The following is a 12,532-nucleotide window of genomic DNA, read 5'->3' as shown; positions in this document are numbered from 1 at the left end:
GGCCTCTCACATTGGGTGGGCACATCCTTCATGGGTGGTCGTGAGGCTTACACGCAAAGCATGTCACCCAGGAACTGACCATTATTCTAGTCTGCCCAGAATGGTTCTTTATCTGTGGAGGGGAGAGTAAAACCACCTCCTAGGGTTGTCACAAGGATTAAGAGACAACTGATGCAATGTATTCATATAGTAGAATTTCAAAAACATGAGTTCCTTCTAATTCCTTTCCAGTGCTTCTCACATTCTGCCATTTAGTATATTCACTTGTGTACTTACCTATCTTGTTCTTTATGGTGCAAGGACTGTGATTTATGCTCACTTAGCAGAGGCAGGATGGAATTGTGGCAATAAAATGGGTTTTAGAGTCAGACAGAAAGACCTAGATTCAAATCCAGGCCCACTGCTTACTCACCAGTGGAGTGACCTTGGATAAATTGCTTCACTTTGTTAAGCTTCCATTTCCACATCTCAAAATATCATCTCTAAAAATACTACAGGGACTTCCCTGGTGGCACAGTGGTTAAGAATCCGCCTGCCAATGCAGGGGACACGGGTTCGAGCCCTGATCAGGGAAGATCCCACATGCTGCGGAGCAACCAAGCCCGTGCGCCACAACTACTGAGCCCGCGTGCCACAACTGCTGAAGCCTGCATGCCTAGAGCCCGTGCTCCACAACAAGAGAAGCCACCACAATGAGAAACCGCGCACTGCAAGGAAGAGTAGCCCCCGCTCGCCACAACTAGAGAAAGCCTGCGTGCAGCAACGAAGACCCAACGTGGCCAAAAATAAATTAAAAAAAAAAAATACTACAGTGGAAGTGCCTGGCTCATGAAACATGATTAGTAATATTCGTTGAGTGTGCGAATGAAGAGGCAAGAGAGAAGCTGCCCCAGTTGGCCTCCTTTCCATTTTCTCATGCGAAAACCTGGTCACCCTCTTCTGCTCTCCAACCTCCTCACCTGATTAGTCACCAAGTTCTGGTCATGCTGTCTCCTTAATAGTTTATAATCTCTTTCTCCTTGTTGTCTTGCTGGTAATCTCTTAACCCAGGCCACCAGGCTTTCTAGGCTGAATTCCCGCAAGAGCCACTGCAAGATCTTCCGTAGCAGATGCTGTTTGTTGCCTACCCAGAGTTGCCTTTCAGGCGTCCAACTCTCTCCCACGTGGTGCAAAGGTAAGTCTGGATTCACCAGAGCCAATCATGGTAAATTCATTCCCCTGGTCAGTGATTCATTTAGGAAGGGGCAGGGGACCCAAACCTGGCCAGTGAGGAATAGGAGGACATCTGCTGGGGTCTTCAAGGAAGGGTTTCCTTGCTGATAAAGAGAGACATACAGGAAGAGACATGTCCTCCTGTTCCACCGAAGGCTGTCCTGTCTGTGCAGGTAGCCATCTCCCACTGTGAGGGGTCACGGCCAACATGCTGAGGACCGCAGAGCAGGAAGATGGGAAGGACCTGGGTTCTCAATGGCAGGATGGAGCTGGACACAGTGTCCAAGCCTGGACACTCCCTGATGCCCTGCTGCTCTCCACGTGAGATGAGTGTTTTCCAGAAGCCTTGGGAAACGAATACAAGTACACATTTGACAACAATGTCAGAACCAGGGTTGGAACTTTATCAATAGTTGTGGAAGGAAGGAAAGGAGGAAGGGGAAAAGGAAAAAAATGCAACTGCCTTTTACCCCTTGCTCTCCGTCTAGACAGTTGTCATGGGTTTTTAGGCTCTGCACATGGGAAGAGAAGATTCCTTCCATAGGGTGTTTATAAACATGCACTTGACGCACTCTCCTGAAAGAGAAAGTGAGTGAAGCTGAAGAAATGTTTCCTTCCAATAACAAAATAACATGAGGCTATAAAGCTAGAGTATCCCAGTGGCCTCGTAAGCTTGGAGGGAGAATGAAACACTTTAAAAAAAAATTATAAGAGGCAGCCCTATCTAATTTCTCTTAAGTGTCTTCTGGTGTCAATAACCTACAAATAGATAGTGCATCTGGTGTGGGAACTGTCTTGGTGGGGAGGGTAAAGAACAGGGTGATGTTCACTGCACTCCTTTCCTTCCTCCCTTTTTTCCACAAATATTGATAAAGTTCCAACTCTGATACCACAGCTACAGGCTATGGACGTTTCCAGATTTGTCCAGACTGTGGCGTGGGTAAGGCTGTGTCAAAGAGCTGAGCACTGCACTGAGTGCCCTGGGAGGGGCGCTGCTGAGGCAGGGGGAAGGCAGAGGCTGGAGGGTGGGCTGACTGACCTGTGGGTGGCGGGGAGAGAACAATTCCCTACCCCGATGGCAATGGCGGTGAGGCAGTTGATGGTTCACTGCTGAGAGAGAGGGGAATTGTATTCGTTTCCTATCGCTGCTATAACAAATTACCACAAGTTTAGTGGTTTAAAACAGCACAGAGTTGTTATCTTACAGTTCTGGAGGTCAGAAGTTCAAAATGGGTTTCACGGGGCTAAAACCAAGGTGTCAGCAGAGCTGCATTCCCTCCTGGAAGGTCTAGGGGAGAATCCATTCCCTGGCCTTTTGCAGCTTCTAGAAGCTGCCCACTTTCCTTAGCTCCTCCACCCTCAAAACCAGTAACATGGGGCCAAGTTTTTCTCAAGCTGCCATCTCTCTGGTTTGTCCCCTTTTGCTCTTTCTTCTACCTTTAGGAGCCCTGATGATTACATTGGACCCACTTGAATAATCCAGAATAATCCCCCTATTCTCAGGTCAGCTCATTAGAAGCCTTAATTCCATGTGCAATTTTAATTCCCGTTTGCCATATTAAATGGTATATTCACAGGTTCCAGGGATTAGAGTGTGGACATCTTCAGTGGAGGTTGGGGGACATTGTTCTGCCTACTAGTCTGCCTTCTGATGCCCAAAGATACATGTCCATCCAACAAGCAAAACACAAATGCGTTCACCCCACTTGTGGTACCAAACTCTACATTAGTCAGGGTTTAACCAGAGAAGCAGAACCAGTAGAAGGTGTATATTAAGAGATTTATTGCCAGGAATTGGCTTACAAGACTGTAGCGGCTGGCTAGGCAAGTCTGAAATGTGTAGGGCAGGCTGGAACTCTGGAGCATGGCCTGAAGCTGCTGCCCACGGGGGGACTGTCTTCCTCTCTAAGGGAATCCTCAGTTCTGCCTTTAAGTGCCTTTCAGTGGATTGCATCAGGCCTGCCCAGATTATCTAAGATAACCTCCCCTACTTAAAGTCACCTGAGTATGTATTTTAATCACATCTACATTAGACCTTCACAGCAACACTTAGATTAATGTTTGACTGAATCCCTGGAGACTGTAGCCTAGCCAAGTTGGCACATGAAAGAGACCATCACACAGATGGAGGCGGCTCCCTAAGGACCCAGTCCTCTGCCTCGACCTGTTCACCACAAGCTCCTATAAACCTGGAATGGAGGCTCAGTCCTGAGGTTGGTCCTCTCTATGGAGTTAAATGGGCCTGGGGAGCCCTAGAAGCCCATTCTGCTTTTCTGCTCCACCGTTCCCAGAGATTAGAAGCTTCTAAGGACAAAGGCCAGGGTTTTGTGTTTATATATCTGTATCTAGCAGGACCTAAGCTAGTGCTCCTTGTATAGGAGATACTCAGGCAATGCTGGTTGGAAGAATTTTATCTCTGTTAAATAAATGTATTCTACCCTGTTCCCACCCTGCGAGCCCACTATGGCAGCTACAAATTTTACTGCGTTTCCAGCTACTAATTCAGATGTTGGTGTAATACAGTGTCATATACGGCCAAGTGGCATTGGTGGGATAATGGGGAATCATCCTAGGAGTGGAACTGGTGTGGGTGATGGTGAAATACAAGTAGAGGAAGAGGCCATGGCATCTCTTTGTAGAGACATTCACAAGCAGAAAAGAGCCCAGTCTGGCTGCATCAGAATGAATATTGACTTATCTAGAGACAAGTGTCCTCAGAATGGCCTGACAGCCTGGGAGTCTCTCGTTCCTGAGTGTTCAGATTTTGGGGAAATCCAGGATGCCTTTGCATCGAGGACATAGAGAAGAGCATGATGCGCTGGTCCTTGGAAAACATTTTGTCTTAACCCCTTGTTTTATAGAAACTCAGAGAGGGACAGTGATTTGCCCAAAGTCACACAGCCAGCCACAGGCAGACAGACCTGGAACTAGAACCTGGGCTTGTGATTCTGATGCACTTTTCACTTCTCACCATGCTGTCGTGTCAACCTCGGTGATATCATGTACCAGGATATCCAGAACTCAACCTATGCATCTAGAAGGGTTAGGCATACTTCTCCAAAGTTCACTGATACATTCACTGATGGAATATACAAAAATTGACTTAGAGCTGGCTTTACCATCTTCCCCTTCAATGATTTCCGAAGGCATGTCCAATAATCATTCATTCTTTTTCTATATAAATTTATTTATTTTATTTATTTCATTTTTGGCTGCGTTGGGTCTTTGTTGCTGCGCGCGGGCTTTTCTCTGGTTGCGGTGAGCGGGGGCTACTCTTCGTTGCAGTGTGAAGGCTTCTCATTGCGGTGGCTTCCCTTGTTGCGGAGCACGGGCTCTAGAGCTCAGGCTCAGTAGTTGTGTCGCACGGGAGGGCTTGAACCCGTGTCCCCTGCATTGGCAGGCGGATTCTTAACCACTGTGCCACCAGGGAAGCCTTAATCATTCATTCTAAATAAAAACGGTTTGTGACTTAAGAAAGTTCCTTGTCCATTCTCTTCAACCAAGTTACCTCCCTGAAGTCCAACCAATGCAGCAATTCTGGCGCCCTCACTATTTACACAGGATCATTGGTTACTTGCGATCGACAGGCTCGAGCCATCTCATGAAAACCAAGCCCAAGTAAAAATGTTTACGTCGCATGTATAGGGGTTCAGAACAGGCCTCCCCACAGTAAGCCACTTTGGCAAGTGTATTATTTTGAGCTAAAGACAATCAAGACCTTGTGGACTCAAAAGAAATTACTGCCCTTCTACTACCTAGAAGAATTTGAATTGGGGATGTTTCCCAGAAAAAGAGTTAAAACTCCCACAGATAAATTTTATCTAGGTGGGTCCATCTTATGGCAAACATCTAATTACCCAACATCTGCTCCTCTTCTTGTATCCTGTGAATGACCCTCCTGTCTTTGAGGTCCGCAGGCCCCTCTCCCATTCCTTAGCTCAGGATGGCATATATACCTCATTTTACCTTTGTGTCTCTGAACCTCTCATGTATGTGGGGTTCCTGTACATACAAATTAGTATTAATTTCCTCATGCTAATCTGTCTCATGTCGTTTTAATTATTTGGCCACCCAAAAGAACCAAAGAAGGGAAGGGGGAAAGGAAATCTTCCCCTTCCCCAAATATGTAACTGGATTATGAACAAGAACAATTCATGGATATAGTCATAACATTTTTGTTTCCCACTGTCCCTGTATGATTCATTCCATGGGGGCAGTTTTCCCTTTGCCTGTAATGATAATCTTGGTTCTGGGCGTGTTCCACAGCTGGGTGGCCATGGTGGGCAGGGTCCTAAGATGACCTCCAAGACTGCAGCCCACTGGTGCACACATTCTGTAAAATTCCCTCCCCTTGAGTGTGGGCAGGACATGTGAATATGCTGGGATAGTTACTCCTGTGAGTATGTCACACTACATAAGGCTCCTTCATAGCAGACTGGATGGAGACTCTCCTGCTAGGAGCTAAGGACCCAGGCTGACTGTCAGCAAGAAAATGGGGATATCAGTCCTACAACCACAAGGAACCGAATTCTGCGAACAGTTTGGAAGAGGCTCCCAAGCTTTAAATGAGGACACAACAGCAGACACCTTAATTTCAGCCTTGTGAGACCCTGAGCAGAGAACCCGTGCCCAGGCTCCTCACCTATGGAAACTGTGAGATAATACATGTGTGTTGTTTTAAGGCGCTAAGTTTGTGGTAATGCATTACACAGCAGTAGAAAACTAATAAAGTAACTTCCTAGCATTCTATCAAAGCATGAAGAGAAAATAGTATTTATATGGTACAGTGAGATAAACGGGCAAAAGTACCCAAAGCTGGGGGCACTGCCCTGGGGCTCGAACATGCCCCAGGCCTCAGTCAGCCACTCTGAAAGATGAGGGGCTCCATGTCTACTCCCACCTGTCAAGAAGCTGTGAAATAGAAGGTCCCACTTGCAGTCTGAGCTGTGAATACAATCTCCTGTTCGAATGTTTTGAAACAGGAGGGAAGGGGGCAGGGCACAGCCTTTAAAAGAATGACATAGCCCGAGGACACAACATAAACTGATTAGAACCAAATAGTTCCAAGATGGTGGACTTCCACTAGAACTTAGGCCACAGTATACGCTCATTGTAACATATCAGCACACTAAATGACACACCCACAGGTGCCATGACAGCTCCAAGGCTGACCATAAAGTTCAAAAAGTGGGCGGTGGCCCAATTTCTGGAAATCCCCGCCCCTTCCCCCAAATAGCTGGAATACTCCTCCCACTCATTAGCCTATGAAATCACCCACCCCTATAAAAACTGACAACCCCATACCCTGGTGCCGCTCTCACCTTCCGAGATGGCCCACACTCTGTCTGTGGAGTATGTTTCTCTCTAAATAAATCCACTTCTCACCTATCACTTTGTCTCTCACTGAATTCTTTCCACAATGAGACATCAAGAATCTGAGCTTCATTAAATCCTGAGACCAGGTGTGCGATCTCAATTAGAAGACCATGGGTTCAAGTCCCAATCTAGGTTTTGGCTGGGTTTGAGTCCTAGAGCATGGATTCAAGTCCCAATCTGAGATGCACGGTTTCAGTTTGAACATTTGGCAATAATAATTTGATTTGGTGTTGAAATCGAGCAGGACCCTGTGGGCCCCTCCTGGGTACAAAAGGCCCCCTGTGTCCCCTGTTTCTTGTCTTGTAGAAAAAGGCTTTAGTCTCCAAGGCCTTCCCTCAGTTCCAAAGAGCAGACTCAAGCAGTTACCAATTAGGGAAGTGAGGGAATGCAGAAACAAAGGGAAAGCAATGAAGCAATAAAAGTAGTTAACAGTTCAGCAATAAAACAGAATCCTAGTTCCTCCTCAAGGAATATACGTAACAATCTAATGTATATCTTTCGGGTTGTTCTGCGGAAACAAAGATCCCCACCCAGGTGGAGGATGCTGACCACAAGCACTAAACCCCAGAGTAATAGGAACCAGAATGTTGATGATTAAGAAACATCACCCTGTTACCTCACCACCAGCCAATTAGAAGAAAGTCCACAAACTGCAACCTTCACCCCAACTGTTGCCTTTTAAACCCTCCCCTAAAAGCCATTGGGGAGCTTGGGTCTTCTGAGTCTGAGCTGCCCAATCTCCCTGCTTGGTGCCTGCAATAAGCACTGTGCTTTCCTTTACCACAACCTGGTATCGGTAGACTGGTTTGCTGTGCAGCAAGTAGACCCAAGTTAGGTTCGGTAAGAGTGTCACATTTTCCTGCCACTCCAGCAGTACCCTGCTGCCTCTGGAATGCTTACCCTGGAAGAGGGAAGCAAGATGCTCTCCTGTGCTCCAGCAATGGCATCCCCTTGTCAGTGACCCTGACCCCACATCCTTCTCATCCTAATCAGAACGCTTCTTCCAGGCTGCTGGCCCTGATGGCCACCGACAGGCCCTTCTTAGGAGTGCCCACCTGATGCTGGAGCATAAGGATTCTGGGAGTCTGGGGGCCCTTCAGTCCTCAACATCTTCAACCTCTGTTCCCACACTGCTGAACTGTGGTTCTGGAGAATGCAAGCTTCACTCAGGGTGGTCAGGCAATCACCCCTCTCCTTGAGGCCCCTCAGGCCTGTCTGGGCTCCAGTCAACATCGCAGCCTGGGCCCAGTGGATGGAGTGCTAAGCCCCTTCCCAGGGACCCACCAGTTTCAGTTTAAACTTCAATCGATTTCCTTCCAATTCTCCCTCCTCCACTTCCACCTCACCCCCTGGTTGAAATCTTATCTCTTTTTGGGCTGAGAAAGAGACTGTTATTCTCCACAGTCTGGTTTATGATACAAAATCTGTGCTCTGAGCCCTCTGGCTTTGGCTTTTGATATTTAAAGCCAAGCTTTTGAAATTCAAAAATACCCTTTTTTCTCTCAAGCACCTTGCCCTTAGAATTGAAATCCATGGCTCTCAATACCATTGCCTCTACAATAGATTTACAAAAGGCTACTTAAGAGCTCAAAAGCCAGGAAAGGGACGCTTTGTTCTCTCTGTATGGTCCCTACCCTAAGAGCAATGCAGAGAAGGTGCTGCTGCCACTGGAACGGTGAAGCGGAGAAGTGAGGGGGTTAAAGAATTGGAAAGGCATCAGTTTAATATCAAATTTTTACCGTGAAGCATTTATAAAACACTGAGGTGTGTTTCCCCAAGGCTTAGCTAGGTGTGGTTTTCATGACTCATTCCAGCAAAAGTACTAATAAAAGCAGGAAATAGTGCCTTTATAAATATTGACACAAATCGTTGACAGGTAAATTTATTGTGTTCATTTATGAGCATTTGTTAATGAACTTTCTGAAAATAATCTTAGAATTTATACAACGTGCAATTTTAAATACACCACTTATTTTATACTTGAAAGAGTACACTAAAATATTTATAAGAATCCACACATATACGGTCAACTAATTTTTGACAAAGGTGCAAAGGCACTCCAGCGGAAAAAGGATGGTCTTTTCGACAAATGGTGATGGGACAATTGGCTATTCATATTTTAAAATCTTAACTTCTATTCATATATCCACCATTTACAAAAATTTACTCAAAATGAATCATAGTCCTAAATGTAAAACCTAAAACAACAAAACTTCTGGAAGAAAATATAAGAGTAAATCTTTGTGAACTTAGAGTAGGCAAAGACTTTTTTTTGACACGACATCAAAAACACCATTCATTTAAAAAAAAATTGATAATTTGAACTTCATCAAAATTAAAAATTTCTGCTCTTCAAAAGATAGTGTTGAATGAAAAGAGAAGCCAAGGACAGGGAGAAAATCTTAGAATATGTCTTATAAAGGACTTGGATCCAGGGTGAATAAGGAGCTTTAAAAATTCAATAATACAAACAACACAATTTTTCCAAATAAGCAAAAGATTTGAAGACATTTCACCAAAGGAGATGTGTGGATGAGCACATGAGAAGATGCTCAACATCTTTAGTCATTATGGAGATTTAAATGAAAACCACAATGAGATACCGCTAACAGAATGATTAACTTGAAAAGGCTGACCTTGTAGAGTATTGGTAGGGAACTCTCATACATTGCTGTTGGGAATGTAAAATGGTACAACCACTTGGGAAAAGTTAGACAGTTTCTTAAAAAGTTATACATACACCTACCATATGGCCCAGCCATTTCTATTTTAGGTATTTGCCCAAGAGACATGAAAGCAGATTCCATACAAAGACTCTTATGAATGTCTAGAGCGGTTTATTTGTACTAGCCTCGAACTGGAAACAACCCAAATGGTCATCATCTGGGGAATGAATAAACAAACTGTGTCTATCCATACAATGGAATACTACTCAGTAATACAAACGAATGAACTATTGACACCCTGGCTGAAGCTTATATTGAGTGAAAGACACTAGACAAAAAAGAACACATACTGCATGATTCCATTTATATACAATTATAAAAATGCAGACTGATCTCTAGTGATAGAAAACAGATCCACGGCTTGCCTGTAGGGAGAATGGGCAAGAAGGGATAGAGGAGGACAGACAGGGGCAGGAGGAATGGATCACAAAGGGGCATAAGGAAATCGGGGTGGCGGTGATGGATATGTTTATCATCCTAATTATGGTGATGATTTCATAGGTAGATAGATATGTCAAAACTTACCAAATTGGACATTTTAAATACGTGCAGTTACTTACCTGTCGTTATACCTCAATAAAGCTGTGAAAAAGATATGTGCGTAAAAGCAACGTGTGTTTCTGGGTCTGTCGTTGTTAGAAATGACAGACTTCCAACAATCAGGGACAGAATTCTAAGAAAATTCATGCATACCTTCTAAAGCCTAAACTTAGTCACATCCAGCTACATATGGATCTCAAAGATTCCCTTGTTAACCTCATTAAATGTTGTACACAAAATGGACATTTTTTACACGTGCTTACAATAAAATAGATAACTAATTTTTATTTTTTTTTTTTTAATTTATTTATTTTATTTTTGGCTGCGTTGGGCCTTTGTTGCTGCGTGCGGGCTTTCTTTACTTGTGACGAGCGGGGGCTACTCTTTGTTGTGGTGCATGGCTTCTCATTGCAGTGGCTTCTCTTGTTGCGGAGCACGGGCTCTAGGCACGCAGGCTTCAGTAGTTGTGGCTCGCGGGGTCTAGAACGCAGGCTCAGTAGTTGTGGTACACGGGCTTAGTTGCTCCGCGGCATGTGGGATCTTCCCGGACCAGGGCTCAAACCCGTGTCCCCTGCACTGGCAGGCAGATTCTTAACCACTGCGTCACCAGGGAAGTCCCTAATTTTTAAATGTTAATAGTTTATCAACAACTGAAACCAAGCAGGACCCTGCGGGGCCCTCCTGGGCACGAATCCTTTCCACTTCTTCCATTTCTTGTTTGTAGGAAAAAGGTTTCAGCCTCCTAGACCTTCCTGAATACCAAAGGGCAGATTCACCCTGTTAACTCACTACCAACCAATCAGAAGAAAGTCACACACCCAGCAGCCTTTTGCATTGTCAACACATGTGTCTCCTCGGACAATTCATTTCCAAGTGTTAGACAAGAGTCCGCTCTTGGGCCCTGGAAGGGGTCCCTCTTCTGGTAACACAGCTACAGGAGGGGAGAGTGATCAAGAAGAAAAACTGTACTGAGAAAGGCCAGGATGGGGAGAGGAAGGGAAGGCGAGAGTGGGTTATTGAGCCCCACACAGCCTGTAGGCACACCAATCCTAACAAGCTGTCTATGTGCAGGTGCTTCACTTGTTATCTCAGTTCATCCTTAAAATCCTACAAGTTAAGTACTACTGTTAAACTCCTTAAAAGGTGAGGAGACTGGCATCTGGTAGAAAATTTGAATAACTTGCCTTAGGTTAGAAACCATAACAGCTGGAGGAATTTCCAACTGTATTAGTTTCCTAATGTTGCTTGGTGCCTGTACCAATTTAGTGGCTTGAAACAAGACAAATTTATTCTTTCACAGTTCTAGAGGTCAGAAGTTCAAAATGATTCTTATGGGGCTAAAATCAAGGTGGGTCTCCACCTTGTTCCTTGTGGAGGTTCCAGGGGAGAATCTCTTCCTTGTCTCTTTAAGCTTCTCAAGGCTGCCATCATTCCTTGGCTTGTGGGTGCATCACTCCAATTTCTGCTTTCATCATGCATGGCCTTCTCCTCCCTTTGACTCCCTGTTATGAGGACCTCCCTCCCTCTTATGAGGCCGCTTGTGACTACATCGAGCTCTTAAAAACAAGAAACAACAGGCACAAAATAAAGTCATTGGCCCCCATGACAGCAAACCAAGACTTAATTGCAGTTTCAACCTCTCCTAGGAATGTGGTCTTTAAACAGACAACCTGAAATTTCCTGATCAGCACTAGCAAAGCAATCTGCACAATAAGACCCCTGTCACTCCCTTCGCCTCAAAAGAAGATGACCTGGCTGGAAACAATTCTTTCTTTTCTCTTGCTAAAAACTTCCTTGCCCTACCCTCCTTCCGCCTATAAAAACCTTCCATTTTGTACACATCCTCGGAGTATCTCCCTACCACTTGCTAGATGAGATGCTACCTGATTCATAAATTGCTTAATAAAGCCAATTAGACCTTCAAATTTACTCTGTTGAATTTTGTTTTATTTTGTTTTATTTATTTTTGGCTGCGTCAGGTCTTAGTTGCAGCGCACAGGATCTCTGATGCGGCATGCACGCTCTTCATTGCGGCGTGTGGGCTTCTCTCTAGTTGTGGTGTGCAGGCTCCAGAGCACGTAGGCTCTGTAGTTTGTGGCACTCGGGCTCTGTGGTTGAGGCGCACAGGCTCAGTAGTTGCAGCATGCGGGCTTAGTTGCCCTGCGGCATGTGGGATCTTAGTTCTCTGATCAGGGATCGAACCCGAGTCCCCTGCATTGGAAGGAGGATTCTTAACCACTGGCCCACCAGGGAAGTCCCTTAAATTTTATTTTTTTAACAGAGCCCACCTGGATAATCCAGGGTAATCGCCCCACCTCAAAGGCTTGATTTAATCACAGTTGCAAAGTCCCTTTTTACCACATGTGGTAAGATAGTCACGGGTTCTAGGGATTAGGACACAGACATCTTCGGGAGCATTGTCTGTCGACCACACCAACCCTGGTTGACATGACTCCCTCGATCAAGAGGGAAGGCCCTTGCTGACCGGTCCCCAGTCCCCCTTCCCCATCCCACCTTCTCTCACTCCCTCCCCACAGTGGGCACTGCAGCCAGAGCTCACAGCCTGGAAGCTTGTGGCATTTGAGTACCATGTTCAGCCCTGTGCTGGGTTTGCGGAAGCTTTTCAGGATGGAATCATGTCTCTTTCATCTGCGTAGCCCCTACAGCCCACAACACGG

Source organism: Tursiops truncatus, chromosome 8 (genome assembly GCF_011762595.2).
Source record: "Tursiops truncatus isolate mTurTru1 chromosome 8, mTurTru1.mat.Y, whole genome shotgun sequence".
In the NCBI taxonomy this organism is placed as follows: domain Eukaryota; kingdom Metazoa; phylum Chordata; class Mammalia; order Artiodactyla; family Delphinidae; genus Tursiops; species Tursiops truncatus.
Note: the sequence above shows the minus strand (reverse complement) of the source record.